Here is a 16,461-nt window from a genome sequence, read left to right on the forward strand (position 1 = left end):
TTGTTTTTCTCATAATAAATTGTTTAAAGAAACAATTACTCATTAAAGATGTTTCTAATGGAGTTCATGTGCTTAAAAGGAATTGGATTTTACATTGGATTTCCCACAGTTGAGCCATAGGCTTGTATGTGAGAAGACACTTAGGTGCTGTTTTTACTTTTCTGGGACAACTGGGTGGAATGTTTTAAACTGTGCAGACTCAGGATGGGGCATGGCTTCAGGGACACTGGAACTGGCCATCCCTCTGCTCCTCTGTTGACTGAATAAACCCATTTGTTCATGATGGTCAGAGGATCCCTGTAGAGAGATTCAGATCTTTTCTCCTGGTAAAAGTGCAAACATAGTTGATTCTCATGATTCATGGCAGCAGTGTTCTGTAAAGTCACCACCAGTGTCCCCTGGAGGAGTGGAGATTGAGCTATGGATCCTAGGGGAAACGGGGTTAGACTCTCTGTAGCCTCTGGTCCCAACATTTTGATCAACTGATCAACACATAACCTTATTTTTCATGTGTTTCTCTTTAAAGACACCTTATTAGTTTATATTATTGATTCACTAACACGGGACTCACAACCAGGGGTACTAGAACTCCTCTTGAATGAAGCTGATCTAACACATATTTTAACACATATTTTCTCTGTAAGGCATCCGGTAGCCCTTTCTCTGAGGAACACTAGGAAGCAATTCAGCCTTACTCTTGAGGGCCTTTTAAACAGCAAGCTAGCCAACAAAGAGCCAAAATGTGACCTAACAGGTTGCAAAAAGGACATTTGCTTATGATCTGACAGCCGACACTAGAAGGCAGAGCGTGCCTCGTCTGGCCTCAGCTGGGAATGTGTGTGTCAGAGGACTCAGCTGCATGTCCATGAAGCCCTGTGTGTGTTGATTTTGGGGTTACAAATAAATTTGAAAATACAGGACCCACAAATAAGGAGGATCAAATGTCTTTCACAGAAAGCTAACAAAGCAGGCTTCAGTAGAACAGACACTGATGTGAAGGGATTTCATGGGAAATGGTAAACTGAGCCTGTGCTCAGAGTGAATAGGGCAGTGGTTGTTGAAGAGCTTCGAATCCAGCTAGGGAGCTGGTGATGGGCAGAGATGCTGAAGGGCTCACCCTGCACAGAGCTGGGTCTGAGCACCTTAGGGGCATGGGAAGGGGCCATAGTGAGTCCTCATGGACAGGGAGAAGCACAGAGAGAAAGACCCACAGAGATCCGCTCCTGACAGCAGGTCTTTATAAGGGAGAAGAGAAGAGTATGGGGGTCGTGGGCTCTCAAGACATAGAAATGGGATAAGGGAAGACATGTGGGGGGACAATGAAGCATTTTCTTCCTTTACAATTTTTCCTGAAGTTTTTGCTACGTTAACAACTGTAGAAAGATCTTAAGACATGCTTATAATCTGATCAGCTTTTCTTATCATAGTCACAGGGGAAAATTAACTATAAAGAGGATTCAGTTTGACAAAGACAAAATGCCTTGTGAAATGATTTAAGTTCCAAAAAAAAATTGATACTGAAAATTAAACCCAGGGGTGCTTACCACTGAGCCATATCGCCAGCCCCACCCCCCATTTATTTTTTTATTTAAGACAAGATCTCACTTAAATTGCTCAGAGCATAAGTCATTGAGGCTGACCTTGAATTTGTGATCCTCCTGTCTCAGCCTCCTGGGCCACGGGGATTAAAAGAGTTGTGCCATCTTGCCTGCTCAAAATAGAATTTTTATCGCACAGGATCTGGAGCTTAGAGAGGGGTTCAATTTTATCAAGTCTTATTTCTTCATTTTTCAGAAAGGACTAAGTAATTTGTCCCAGGTCTTAGAGTGGAAAGGCTAGAACTAAGGTCTCCTAATGTCAATTTCTACTCTACATTATTTCTAAAATATAGGTTTTGGGGCTGGGGTTGTGGCTCAGTGGCAGAGCGCTTGCCTAGCATGTGTGAGGCACTGGGTTCAATCCTCAGCACCACATAAAAATAAACAAATAAAATAAAGGTCTTGTGTCCATCTACAACTAAAAACTATGTTAAAACAAATAAAATAAAATAAAATATAGGTTTTATTTTGGGGAGTAGTTTCAGGCTCACAGAAAAATTGAGCAGAAGGTAGAGTTCCCCTATAGCCCCCACACAACACATGCCTAGCCTCCCTCATTATTAACATCTGCTTCAGGGTGGCATATTTGTCACAAATCAATGGACCTGCACAGACACGTTGTTGTCACCCAAAGTCCCTAGTTTACATTAAGGGTCACTGTTGGTATTGTACATCCTGTGGGTCCAGGATATGTATCCACCATTGCAGTATCGTACAGAATAGTTTCACTGCCCTAAAACTCCTCTGTGTTCCTCCTGTCCAGCCCTCCCTCCCCCTGACCAGTGGTACTACTAATCTTTTAACTGTCCCTGTCCGTTTTTGTCTTTTTCAGGTTGTCATACTGGGTGTATTAGAGCCATGTCATACGTAGCCTTTTTGGACTGGCTTCTTAGTAATATGCATTTCAGTTTCCTCCAAGTCTTCTCAGAGCTTGATAACTCATTTCAGCAATGAACAATATTTCACTGGATGGACCGCAGTGTCTCCATCCATTTACCTGCAAAAGGACATCTTGGTTGCTTTGAAGTTTGGGCAATTATGAATGCATCTGTTGTAAATATCATGTGCTGGTTTTTGTGTAGCCATAGTCTCAGCTCCTCTGAGTTAATGCCAAGGAATACGATTCCTAGATAATATGGTTAGAGTATACTTAGTTTTGTAAGGAACTGACAGACTGCCTTCCACAGCCCCACAGCAACAAATGGAAATTTTTTTTTGAGGGAGAGAGAGAGAGAGAGAGAGAGAGAGAGAGAGAGAGAGAGAAGAGAGGGAGAATTTTTTAATATTTATTTTTTAGTTTTTCGGCAGACATAACATCTTTGTTTGTATGTGGTGCTGAGGATCGAACCCGGGCTGTACACACGCTACCGCTTGAGCCACATCCCCAGCCCAAATGGAAATTTTTGTTGCTGTATGTCCCCACCAGTATCTAAGGTTGTTGGTTTTTACCACCCTAACATAGGTGTAGTGGTATGTCACATACCATTCCCTAAGGACACGTGATGTTGAACATTTTTTTCATCTTTTCATATGCTTTTTTGCTCTTCGTCTATCTTCTTTGCTAAAGTTCAGATCTTTTGCTCATTTTTTAACTGGGTTGCTCATTTTCTTATTGTTGAGCTCTCCGAGTTCTTTGTCAAGAACAGATATATCTTTTACAGGTATTTTCTACCAGACTGTGGCTTGTCTTCTCATTCTTTTGACTGCGTAATTTTTAGCCAAGTATGTTCAGTGAATATTAATTAAATGAGTGAACTAATTAGTAGGGAAACATCTCTGAAATCAAAAGCCCCTAGTTCTATTCTAGGTATTGATTACCTACGGCTACTCATTCTGTTCATTCACCAAGATGTATGCATTTTTTCTCTATGTAGATGACAAACTTCAATAATAATTTTTTTGGGGGGAGACAAATTTCTACTGTATTTGAAATATTTACCTCTCTGGTAAAGAGGGAATGTAGAACTCTGAAAAGATTTTGAAAATAATATAGTCTAATTCTCATATTTTACAGGTAATAAAACTTAATCACAAAGCGATAGTTTGGAGTCACATCCATCAGAGCCTTTCAATAGAAGCAGATTCCCAGTAATAAACCAAAAGACCTACACATTCCCATCACTAAATCAATAGGCCTGCTCTTGGAATCTTAATTTTCTCATTTATAAAATGGTGATAGAATAATAAACTGACCTTATAGGGTTGTGATGTGAATTAAATAACATAATGTACAAAAAAATATGAAAAGAAAAGAAAAAGAAAAAGAAACCTGCACCAAGTCTGCCCTGGTGTAGTGTGTGCTTAGTAAGTGGTTGCTGTAGATGTCACTGCCGTTGTTAAAGCCACTGATGTGGTTATATCCCCATGCACAGGACTTTGCATCTAGGATGTATCTAATAAATAACTACTGAATTCTACATCCTCATTTGGAAAGGGGGGGATGTAGTGATTTTAGCATTTGTACCCAAGAATAAATAGGATGGCAACTGTTCAAAAATTTTTAACAATCTTCTTGGAATCTAAAATAACAACCGCTACATGAGTGTGCATGTGTATATAAATGTATAAGGCATTGCTTCCAGGATCTTAGAATGTTAAGATTGACACTACAACCATTGGCATTTGCTTTGCATGCCAAGTCCCTGTCAATCATTTTCAGGCTCTTTCCCCGAGACTAGCCTTGCAGAGGACTGACAAGCCCAGCACCAGAGGGAAAGCTTAGCCCAGCTTCCAGCTTCTCATTTCTGGCCTCAACCCTAAAGCCCTGGGTGAGATCCCAGGAATGAGGTGGGGTAGAAGAGGCAGGTGTCTCAGAGCAGGCTGCAAGAGAAATAGTCTGGGACTTCTCTCTTCTGTCTACTATTCCTGAAGCATTGCATTTTTGGATTTTTTAAAAAATATATATCTAGCATGAACTTGTTTAATATAAACATTTAAAATTCGCGACATTTTTCAACCCCTAATTTAGCATTTCCTCATTTCTACCAGGAGATTAAAACTCAGAAGTGGCTTAAAGTCTTCTTCAACCTCTGAGAGAGACCCTGTCACAACAATAATAATGACAGTGACAACTAACACTTGCTGAATGCTTGAGCAGAGGGGTGGTGATATATGTGGGCTCTGGGACCTGTCACCCAAGCTCAATAAGTGCCTTGTTCTGCCTGGTGACCTCTGGCCAGTTCCTCAGGTTCTCACATTGCACATGAGGATGTGAGTAACAACATCTTCTTGCTAAGGTAGTTGTGAGGATCATATGTGTTCAAATGAGTGCCAAGCACGTCATAAATACATGAAAGTCAAATATTGCACTAGCTTTCCATTACTGTAACAAATACCTAAGATAATCAACTTATAATGAGAAAAGGCTTATTTTGGCTCAAAATTTTAGACGTTTCAGTCCATGGTCAGTTGGCCTTGTTGAACTCGGGCCTGTATGGGTTTATCACAGTGGGAATGTGGAGTGGAGTTGTCAATTACCTCATGCCAGGATGAGGAAAAGAAGGGAAAAAAAAAAGAGGAAGAGACTGGGGTCCCAGAATCCTCTTCAAGGGCATAGCCCCACCATTTAAAGGTTACACCACTTCCCAATAGCTCCAAGCAGGGGACCAATCTTTTAACACATAGGCCTTTGGGAGATTCAAACTATAGCAAATAGTTACTTTAAAATTTTTCAATTTTTCAAAACAACTGAGATTTTCCTGCACTTTTATTACCACTCCACAAAGCAGGCAGTATTATCATCCTTATTTCACAGATAATGAAACTGAAGCTTGAAGGGGTTCAGTACTTTGCTCATGGTAATAGCACTAGTACATGGCAGAGAAAGAACTCAAACTCAGGACTCCCTGATGGTCAAGGCCATATCCATTGCCACTCTGCCTTGCTACATTATTTATAATAGTGGGAAATTGAGAAAACAAACAAGTAACAATCAAAATGAGTGGTAAAATTAACTATGGTGCATTTACACAACAGAATGTAGCCAACAAATAGCACGTTTGTAAACCAGGCAGACTAGCTCCAAAGGCCAGCTCCATGGCACAGTGACATCATATGCAGTCCTCTTGGTCATCACTTGGCCTGGGCACACAGGGATGACTATGTCCTCTGAGCCCTCCCCACTGTGACCCTTGATTTGCTGAGGCCCTGAGGGAAAATGCCTTCTCTGCTCCATAACAGGCCAGATCTGTTTCCTCTGAGATTTGCCATCCTCCTTAGCCCCTCTGGGAAGTCTCTTAAGTGACCTCAGCCAGGGAACCTCTCCTCCTGTTGCTCTATTTTGGCCACCACTGCATGCATTTGTAGGTACTGTGGGGTGCGTCTTAGACTGGAACGTGAGCGCTGGAGGACAGGCGTTTTGTCACATTCTTTGCCCACTCTCAGGTACCAATACAGTGGAGTCAATAAATATTATATAATAACAGCAAACATCCATTAAGAACTTGCCATGCACTTGGCCTGGGGTGAAACATTTTATGTGCTGTCGAAAAGCCAAGATGAATAGAAGGGAAAAAGTGAAGACCTTCCCTCTCCCTCCACATTCTCCTCCCCCTGGCAGCAAAGACAGCAGAACAAATAAGGGACAAGAGACTTGAGCAAGTCTCAGGCTAAAAATGAAGGGCATAAGGGGAGGTAAGGTGGGGCTCTGTCACTTAAGCTCCCTAATCCGTATTTAACCTCATTTGTAAAATGGGTATTAGTATTAATTCCCACCTCATGGGATTCTTGGAAGGATTAAAACAGATAATATAGATGTAAAGTGTTAGCGCAGAGCCAGGTACCTACTGATCATTTATTAAACATTAGGAATACTTCTGGGGAAATGGGGAAGGGGCACTCATCAGGGCTATGGGCAGAGAAAGACTTCCACAGTCCCCACCCACTACCATGAGAGAGGACAGGGCATATTCTAACCAGCCCTGCCCCCAATTCAGGCTAGGAGAACAAGAAGGAACAAGTTAACCAAAGACCATTAAGAGCTGCCAGGTGTCCCCTTACATACTCTCAGTGATTCTATCAAGCAAATTCTTGATAATTGAAGCCAGGGAGTCAGAGCTTCCCCTCTGGCTTGGTGGCAAGTGTTCCCAACCTCAGGAGAGGGGGTCAGAAGGGTGATATACCAGCCCACAAACCTTTCCCCAGCCAAGGGGAGAGTAGGCAGAGCAGGCAGAAGCCATTGGTTGTTTGGAGGTTTTACTGGATCCAAGTTGTTTTAGTCCGCTTTATTGCTGCTGTGACTAAAAGATCTGACCAGAACAATTGTAGAGGAGGAAAAGTTTATTTGAGGGCTCACGGTTTCAGAGTTCTCAGTCCGTGGTGGACAGCCTGTTCCATTCCTTGGGGACTGAGGTGAGGCAGAACATCATGGTGGTAGAGTGTGGCAGAGGGAAGCAGCTCCCATGGTGATCAGTAAGCAGAGAGAGAGAGACTCCACTTGCCAGATACCAACATGTATCCCCTAGCCACGCCCCCGATGAACCACTTCCTCCAGCCACACCCCACCTGCCTCCAGTCACCACTCAGTCAATCCCACAGGGATTAATTCACTGATTAGGTTAAGGGTATAACTCACTAATTTCTCCTCCAAATCTTCCTGCATTGTCTCACACATGAGCTTTTGGGGGAACACCCTCACATCCAAACCATAACACAAGTCAAAGCAGGAAAAGGAGGGAGAGGAAGAGAGTGCAGGACAACTTATAGCTTGACTGACCAAACATGGATGGACATCAGGTTGATTTCCTCGATGCCAGTCCTGCATACTTGACTCCTTGTCACATGTTTTATTCCATGGTTTCTATCATAGTTCTTTCTGAGGAAAGAGGAAACTGAAGCACTCCAAGGCTTTAAATCACCCAGGGTCATCAAGCTGGTAAGTGGCAGAGCCAGGACCCAGATGTAAGTGGTGAGGCAGGAAAGCCTGTGCTGTGCCCACGAGATAGGGAGAGGCCCATGACAGAGCTGCTGTTGGGGCTCCCCTTCCAGCCTCCCTGCCACCCTCAACTCCCTTTCACTTCTACCATACAGCCAGCTCCTCCCTTCTCACTCCCTCCTAGGTTAGGGCTGCCTGACTCAGAGGGAGAAGAAAGCTCTTATTAATAAAGACACTGGGCGATTTTCACAGTGAGATGCCACTTTTTACCAGCCTCAGTCACCTCAGGGTAAAAGCCAGGCCTAGAAGAGGGATCCCACAAGGGCCAAGGTGCTTCTAGGACAAGATAGAATCTGCCCTTCAGCATCCAACCAAGGGCTTCTACAGTCTCAGTGCCAGAAGACAAACCAGCCCAGCAGCATGTGTCTTTCCTAAGCCTTGAACTTGAGTCCATTTTCCAGTATGTTTTGCCAAATGTCTATAGATTTCAGCCGTGTTGGGTGTTAAGTTCAGGAAGGTTAGGAAACCAGAAAGCAGTGTCTGATGTTTATTTATGAGGCATGTTGGTTTGTCTGGGGAATCAAACGAATGAAAGCTTAACGAATATCCTACTAGTAGCATCCTTCCTGGGCTGGGTTGGCAGCTCCAGAGTGGTTCTATGCTCACCACTGGCCTGGATTCCCTTTCTTTATTAGCCACACCCTGGTAGCAAATCTCATTTCCAGTGACTCCATCATTTTTCCACATTCTTCCTTGGGAAGAGCAATACTGAGGGATGGTCAATTCCAGAAGCATGTTGACATTTTTCTACACAAGTCCATGTCAAGAGACCACGTAACATGGCAACTGACTTGTGATGACACTTCTCCACCTTTGGCAGGTGCTGAAAGATACCTGCCTCTTATGTGACGTGTTGGGGTGGGGAACACAGGGCAACATAGCCCTTACTCACTGGCCTTCTAGGGTGGATGGGCTAATTGGCTTTATTTGCACACCTGATGTAAAGACCCAAGGTGGAGGAGTTAGTCTCCAAGGATGCCTGCCTTAGAGCTAGATCTGTTTGTCCTGCTTTGCTCTGTCCAGCCCCATTCTGCTAACCCTCTATACAATTATAAAAGTTCTTATCCACAGTATCCATGACTAAAGATAAAACATCTTTTCCCCAGCTTTTCATAGTGTTTGGTCTGAGTGTTTTTCAGGGTCCATTGAGAATGCTCTCAGGGACATAGGGAAACAGGAGGCATAGCAAGGGTGCTTAGAATCCACATGGTACCCCCAAGCCCAGAAAATGGACATGAAACTTAATTTTAACCCCCACAAAACCCTGTGTAGCTGATCTTGTTGTTTTACATTGCATCAACCACTCAAGATACATATTTTAAATATTGTATTATGAAATAGTTCAGGTACCCAAAGGCAAAGAGATTATTACAATGAATAACAGTTTAGCAACTATTCATTTTAAGCAACATGATATCATTCAATTGGAGGAAGACCCTGTGTGCTGTTCTCCAACCATGTTCGCTTCCTAGCTCTGGAGTTAGGCACTGAACTGGCTTTGTTGGTCACCATTTCCTGAGATGTCTTTAATTTGTATTCACTCTGTAAGATGCCCATACAACACATTCTGGTTTTTTTTTTTTTTTTTTGCATATTTAAAAAATTTATTTTAGCCAGGCTCATGCCAGTAATCCCAGACACTCGGAAGGTAGAGTCGGGAGGATCAAAATTTTGAGGCCAACCTCAGAAATTTAGCAAGGCTCTAGAGAATATAGCAAGACCCTGTCTCAAAATTAAAAAAATAATAATAATAAAAAGGACTAGGATATAGATCAATGGTAAAGCACCTGTGGGTTCAATTTCTAGTACCAAACCAAACCAAACAAAATAAAACACCTTAATTAAATGAGATTTGTAGTATATGTTCTTTTCTGAAATTTTATTATTAAACTTTTACAGAAGATGTATCATGCTAACTCATGAAATTCTGGTTTGTTTACTTTTCAATTTATCTCTGTAGTGTATTCCACTGTGTGACTATTGCAATGTATTTATTTATATGCCTGGTGATGGATGATGAGGCTGTTATGTTTGGGGTGGTTTGCTATGTCAGCCATTGCTTTGTGCTGGGCTTAGGTACAAGAGTTTTTCTAGGATGTGTAGTATTAACCGAATTTCTGAGTCACTGGGTTTGGTCATCTTGAGTTTCTAAATTTTTTAGTCTTTTGGGGGCTGTTATGATAAAATACCATAGGTGCAGTGAGTTAGAAATAAAAGAAGTTTATTTTTTATAGTTCTGGGGGCTAGAAAGTCCAAGATCAATGTGCCAGCAGGTAAGGGGTCTGTCTGGCAAGAGCCTGCTTTTGGGATCATAGAAGGTAACTTCTCTTTGTGTCTTCACTGGCTAAGGAGGTAAACAAGCTCCCTGAGGTCTAGAGAGAACTGGTCCCATTCAGGAGCATTCAGCCCTTATGACCTAGTCATCTCTCAAAGGCCCTACCTCTTAAAGGCATCTTTGCCTAGGAGGTTTGGAGTTCAGTCTAATACTAATTTTTTTTTTTTGGTACTGGACATTGAATTTAGGGGCTCCCGACCTGTGAGCCACATCCTCAGCCCTATTTTGTATTTTGTTTAGAGACAGGGTCTCACTGAGTTGCTCAGCACCTCACAGTTGCTGAGGCTGGCTTTGAACTCTCAATTCTTCTATGTCAGCCTCCCAAGCCGCTGGAATTACAGGCGTGCACCACTGCACCTGGCCTGAGTATGAATTTTGTTTTTTTTTTTTTTTTGTTTTTGTTTTTTAATTTTTTATTGTGGGTTGTTCAAAACATTACAAATTTCTTGACATATCATATTCCACACTTTGATTCAAGTGGGTTATGAACTCCCACCTTCACCCCATACACAGATTGCAGAATCACATCAGTTACACATCCATTGATTTACAAATTGCCATACTAGTGTCTGTTGTGCTCCACTGCCTTTCCCATCCTCCACCCTCCCCGCTCCCCACCTCTCCCCTCCCCTCCCCTCCTCTCTCTCTACCTCCTCCACTGTATAACCCTGAGGGTCTCCTTCCATTACCATGCAATTTTCCTTCTCTCTCCCTTTCCCTCCCACCTCTCATCCCTGTTAAATGTTAATCTTCTTCTCCTGTTCTTCGCCCCTACACTGTTCTTAGTTACTCTCCTTATATCAAAGAAGACATTTGGCATTTGTTTTTTAGGGATTGGCTAGCTTCACTTAGCATAATCTGCTCTAATGCCATCCATTTCCCTGTAAATTCTATGATTTTGTCATTTTTTAATGCAGAGTAATACTCCATTGTGTATAAATGCCACATTTTTTTTATCCATTCGTCTATTGAAGGGCATCTAGGTTGGTTCCACAGTCTTGCTATTGTGAACTGTGCTGCTATGAACATCGATGTAGCAGTGTCCCTGTAGCATGCTCTTTTTAGGTCTTTAGGGAATAGACCAAGAAGGGGAATAGCTGGGTCAAATGGTGGCTCCATTCCCAGCTTTCCAAGAAATCTCCATACTGCTTTCCAAATTGGCTGCACCAATCTGCAGTCCCACCAGCAATGTACAAGTGTACCCTTTTCCCCACATCCTCGCCAGCACTTGTTGTTGTTTGACTTCCTAATGGCTGCCAATCTTACTGGAGTGAGATGGTATCTTAGGGTGGTTTTGATTTGCATTTCTCTGACAGCTAGAGATGTTGAGCATTTTTTCATGTACTTGTTGATTGACTGTATGTCCTCCTCTGAGAAGTGTCTGTTCAGGTCCTTGGCCCATTTGTTGATTGGGTTGTTTGTTTTCTTATTGTCTAATTTTTTGAGTTCTTTGTATACTCTGGATATTAGGGCTCTATCTGAAGTGTGAGGAGTAAAGATTTGTTCCCAGGGTGTAGGCTCCCTATTTACCTCTCTTTCCTTGCCATAAGATGCTCCCATAGTGAATTCAGAAGTGTTTGCTACCAATGGGCACACCTACCAGGAGGAATGAGTTTGTATTTTCCATATTCTGGCCAATGTTTATTTAGTATTGTCAGACATTTTTTTTTTTGCTAATATGATAGATATAAAGTAATCTCTTATTGAAGCATTAATTTATGGCTCTCTGATGACTAGTAATCATGAGGATCCTTTCATATGCTTATTTGCCATTTGGATTTTCTCTTCTGGGAATTGCATGTGTATAGACCTTGACCTATTCTTTTATTTCCTTTTTTGTCTTTTTATACTTATTTGCATGACTTCTTATACATTGTAATTACTTGTGAAAATATTTTCTTCCACTTTATATCTTGTCTCCTCAGTTTTTAAAAGTTTTTGAGAGTTTTTAAAGTTGTGGTAAAACACATATAGCATAAAATTCACCATTTTGACCATTTTTAAATGTACTGTGCTGTGGCATTAACTGCATTCATATGGCTATGCAACATCACCAGCATCTAGCTCCAGAACATTTTGATCTTTCCCAACTCAAATTCTGCACTTATTAATAGTTTGAGATTTTAATGCAGTCAGATTTATCAATCTTTTCTTTTAAGGTTTGAAGCTTGTGTAGTGTGTCTGAAAACCTTCATAATCCCCAACATTTTTCCTAAAGGTTTTAAAGGATTACTTTCCACTTTAATGTCTTGGTCCATCTAGAAATAATTTTAGGAAATTGAGTGAAGTGAAGATCTATTTTCATTTTTCCCATACAGATAACCAGTTGTCCTAGCATAGTTTTATTGATTAAACCATTTTTTTCTCTCTGATCTTCATTTTTAATTTTGTTATATATTGGTCTCATATATGCAAAGATAAATTTCTGAACTCTCTATTCTTGTGTATTGGTCTATTTTTCTCTCTGTGTGTCAAACCACATTGTCTTAATTGCTGTAGCACCTTATTTTCCCTATACCTTCACTCTCTGATTCTGTTTCAAAATTTTCTTGGCCTTTCTCAGCCCTTGGCCCTTGTATCTAATTCCAGTACCAGCTTGTCATGAAAATCCTTGTCAAGAATTAGATTGGAGTTGTACATAGGTTAATTTGGAGGGGGAAAATGCTGAGCATTCCTATCCATGAATATGGTCTATTTCTTTGACTATTTATATCTTCTCTGATATCTTTATTGTCTTTTGATGAAGTTTTATAATTTTATCCACATGGCTCCTATATAACTTTTGCTATGTGTATTTATGTTATTTATTTTGGATATATTACTTATATTTTCACATTGCTATTATAAAAAATATATTTTTAAAGTCACACTTCAAACTATTTCTTACTGTTATGTTAAACTTATATCTAGGAATCTAGATGAGCTCTCTAGGAACTCCAGTGATTTTTACAATGAAGAAATGGGCACAGAGATATTAATCTGTCCTAATTTACAGGTCTAATAAATGTTGATCTTCCTGGGGTAAAGATTATTTCAGGATGAGAATTTGCATAAAACCAGTTCAAGGTTCATTTTCTACGTCTTTGGCTTATATCTTTATTGGTTCTGCAAAGATTTATTGAAAGCCTCCAGTGAGTTCATCTAAATACTAAGGTGCCCAGGGAGGAGGGCAGCAGGATACATAAGGAAGCATGGAATCATCTAATCCAAGAGAAAGTAGGGATCTTGGGGCAAACCTATCTCATAGAAATAGATTCTATCCTCATAGAAATCTATCCTAAAAGTATCTCCTACAAAGCCATTTGCTCATTCCACACATCTTCTTTGAGCACCTACTAAGTGACAGTTCCCATAGTGGATGTTAGGAACAATTGTGAACAAACTCCCAAGGGACATATAGTTTGGTGACAAACCACTGTGAAATAATTACAAAAATATTTAACTATGAGTGGAGATAATGCCATGAAAGGATGGAGCCCCCAGAGTACCTAGGGTGAGAGTAGAGCTTCCTGACATCTTATGGGGGCAGAGGACTAATAGATGTGTGGAACAGGAAGAGGTCCAGTGTGGCCAGAAGTAAGTGAGAGCAGGTTGGTGTGAGCCCAGACTGGAGGCTGGTGTACTGGACTACACTGCATGATGTTGTAGGCCTTGTTAAAGGATTTTATCCTAAACCACCAGAAGCCACTAAAGGGTTTAAGCCTGTGGGTAAATGACATTGTCGTAGCATTTTAGGAAGATCACTCATCTCTAATATGGAGTATAAATTGGACAAGGGAAAAATGTATAAAACTAATTAGGAAGTTTTCCTGTTCTCAGTGAGTGTTAACTAGTCCTGGATTAGGCAATGGCAGAGAATGTTTATTCTGTGCCAAGAGACATCCATGACTCATCTCAGTGAACCATCTCAGCATGAGACCCATGAGATTAGTACCTCTGTCATCCCCAGAATGAAACTGAGACTGCGTACGTGAGGAAGCTCACTCAAGTTTATACAGTTAAGTGTTAGCGTAACTCTTAACTACTGTGTGGTGCTGCTATGGGTTGGAATGGGAGAGGGGGGGTGAAGGATGACCCATGGAGCCTTTCAGATAGAATTTGAGAACTCCTGGCCAGAGGAACAGCTGGAACGACACAGAATGTAAGATGTGAGCACTGGACCAGGAGGTCGGGATATCCAACCCCAATCTCAAATCCACCACTTACCTTCTTTGACTGGACCACATCCTCTGTCTCTTCTAACTTTAAACCTCTAGGATAGTTATGTGACTTTGGACACATCATGGATCTCTCAGAATCTCTGCTTTCTCATCAGTAAGATGGAGATAAACCTCTCAACTAAGATGATACATATGAAAGTGTCCTGCAAACTACAGAGAGACAGATGCAACTTGTTAATTACTCAATGGTTTTCTTATAAGGCAGTTCACTCCATGGACAGTTCTCCATGTCTGAGTGTTTCTTCTTCTTGATCTGAGACCAGCTTCCCTGTGTGTTCCTTCCACTCTGGATTTGAGCTGCCAGGCACTAAACTTGATAACACTACTCCTTTCTCAACAGCTGCAGGCATCAGACACAGCTGCAGGCATCAGACACAGCTGCTCTGCAGTCAAATTCTCTTCACACTAGGCACAGGCACCTCCTTCAAGTGCACCTCAAGCATGGAGTCCAGCCAGCCAGCTCTCAGGAGGATCTCCAGTTGACAGCAACTGGTTACAAGGTGGCACTCAGAGCCAACCCATGACTCCAAGTGCTAAAGACATGGTTCCTGCCTAATTCAGATCTGCTGCTTTTCTTGAAGCTGAAAACGTTTAGTTTACAGATGCTGCTAGGTTGGCAGAGGCCATGGCAGTGGATTGGAGGAATGAATTCATTTTTATACAACCTCCTCTTGACTTCCCCAAAGGGCCTCACATGCCACCTATTCTCGTAGGACTTAAAACACACACACACACATACACAAATAAATATAGGGCTGTAGATGATCCAAATAAATCATAATAAAAATATAAAAGTGAATCTTGTCCTTCCCATCATTGCCAAAGTCATGTGGCTTAATTTCATTTTTCAAAGTTTCTCATATTTTGGGAAGGAGAATTTTACTTGAAATTTGACAGGTTTGAACCAAAAGGTAAAGTTAGGGTAGGGCGTAGGAGTGAAGAATGATGGGAAAAGTTTCAGCTGACTGTTATTGATAGTGGAAAAAAATTCATTAAAAAATGTGAGGCTTTTTTTTTTTCCAATTTTACTTCAAAAGTGAGTTCTAATGCTTTGAAACTTGAAATTGAATGCCAAGAGCCCTCAATAAAATGAATGTGTTGTCTAAGTAAGTCAAAGAATAAAAAAGTGAGAGAATTCATACCCTTGTCTCCATCAGAGAATTCCTTCTTTTCAACTTGAATTTGAGAAGGGAACATTTATTAATTCTAAGATGGAATTACTTCAGCCAGCGTTGGTCTTTCTTTTTCTTCTTTTTTTATCACTGATTCTTGCCACAAATCTACTAACTAGAAATCAAGATATTTGATTAAATTCTGGCCCAATGGAGTGCTTAGGTGGTTATAGACTAGGTGAACATAAAACCAACTGGAGTAGCCGGATGCTTTTCACTGTAACATAAAACCCAGATATGAGTAATGAAAAATTCCCTTTTGCTTCATTTCTCAATGTGCTGTCTTCACATTAGTAGGTCTTGTGTGTGCTTTCTCTTCTCTGCTGGTAGCATTATGACATTTTCTTTTCCACACATTCAAGATTTAATAACTTCAAGAGCAGTCAACACGCCATCACTGAGAGCTCAGGCTCCATTCTGTGTGCTGTTGGCCGACTGAATAGACTTCTTGGAGGAGATGCCAAATATGTTTGATGCTAACTCAGTTGAAATAAAACAAGACGCTCATAAAAATAACTTTACATAAACCAGTCCCTCTGGCTCAGCAATTTGAGTTGTATAGCCAGTGCTTTCGGATTTGGGCTGGAACAGGTTGTGTATCCTTCAAGATGTTTTCCCTCGACGCTTCCAGAAAGGGTTTCACTAGGGAAAGAATAGAGGCCTCAGACAGGTGACCCCTCATACATTACTGGTGGGACTGCAAATTGGTGCAGCCACTCTGAAAAGCTGTATGGAGATTCCTTAGAAAACTTGAAATGGAACCACCATTTGACCCAGTCATTCCACTCATCAGGACTTAAAATCTGCATACTACCATCTTGAAGCCACATCAGCGTTTATAGCAGTTCAATTCACAATAGCTAAGTTATGGAACTAACCTAGATGCCCTTCAACAGATGAATGGATAAAGAAAATGTGATATATATATATATATACACACACACACACACACACACACAAAGGAATATTACTCAATCATAATGAAGAATGAAATTATGCCATTTGCCAGTAATGGATAGAACTGGAGAATATCATGCTAAGTGAAATAAGCCAGTCTCAAAAAAACAAAGGTTGAGTTCTTTCTGATATATGAATGCTAACCTATAACAAGGAAAGGAAAGAAGGGGAAGTACAGAAGTTCATTGGATTAGACATAGGAATAGGAAAGGCAATAGAATGAACTTTCCTATGCTCATATATGAAT

Source organism: Marmota flaviventris, chromosome 15 (genome assembly GCF_047511675.1).
Source record: "Marmota flaviventris isolate mMarFla1 chromosome 15, mMarFla1.hap1, whole genome shotgun sequence".
Taxonomy (NCBI): domain Eukaryota; kingdom Metazoa; phylum Chordata; class Mammalia; order Rodentia; family Sciuridae; genus Marmota; species Marmota flaviventris.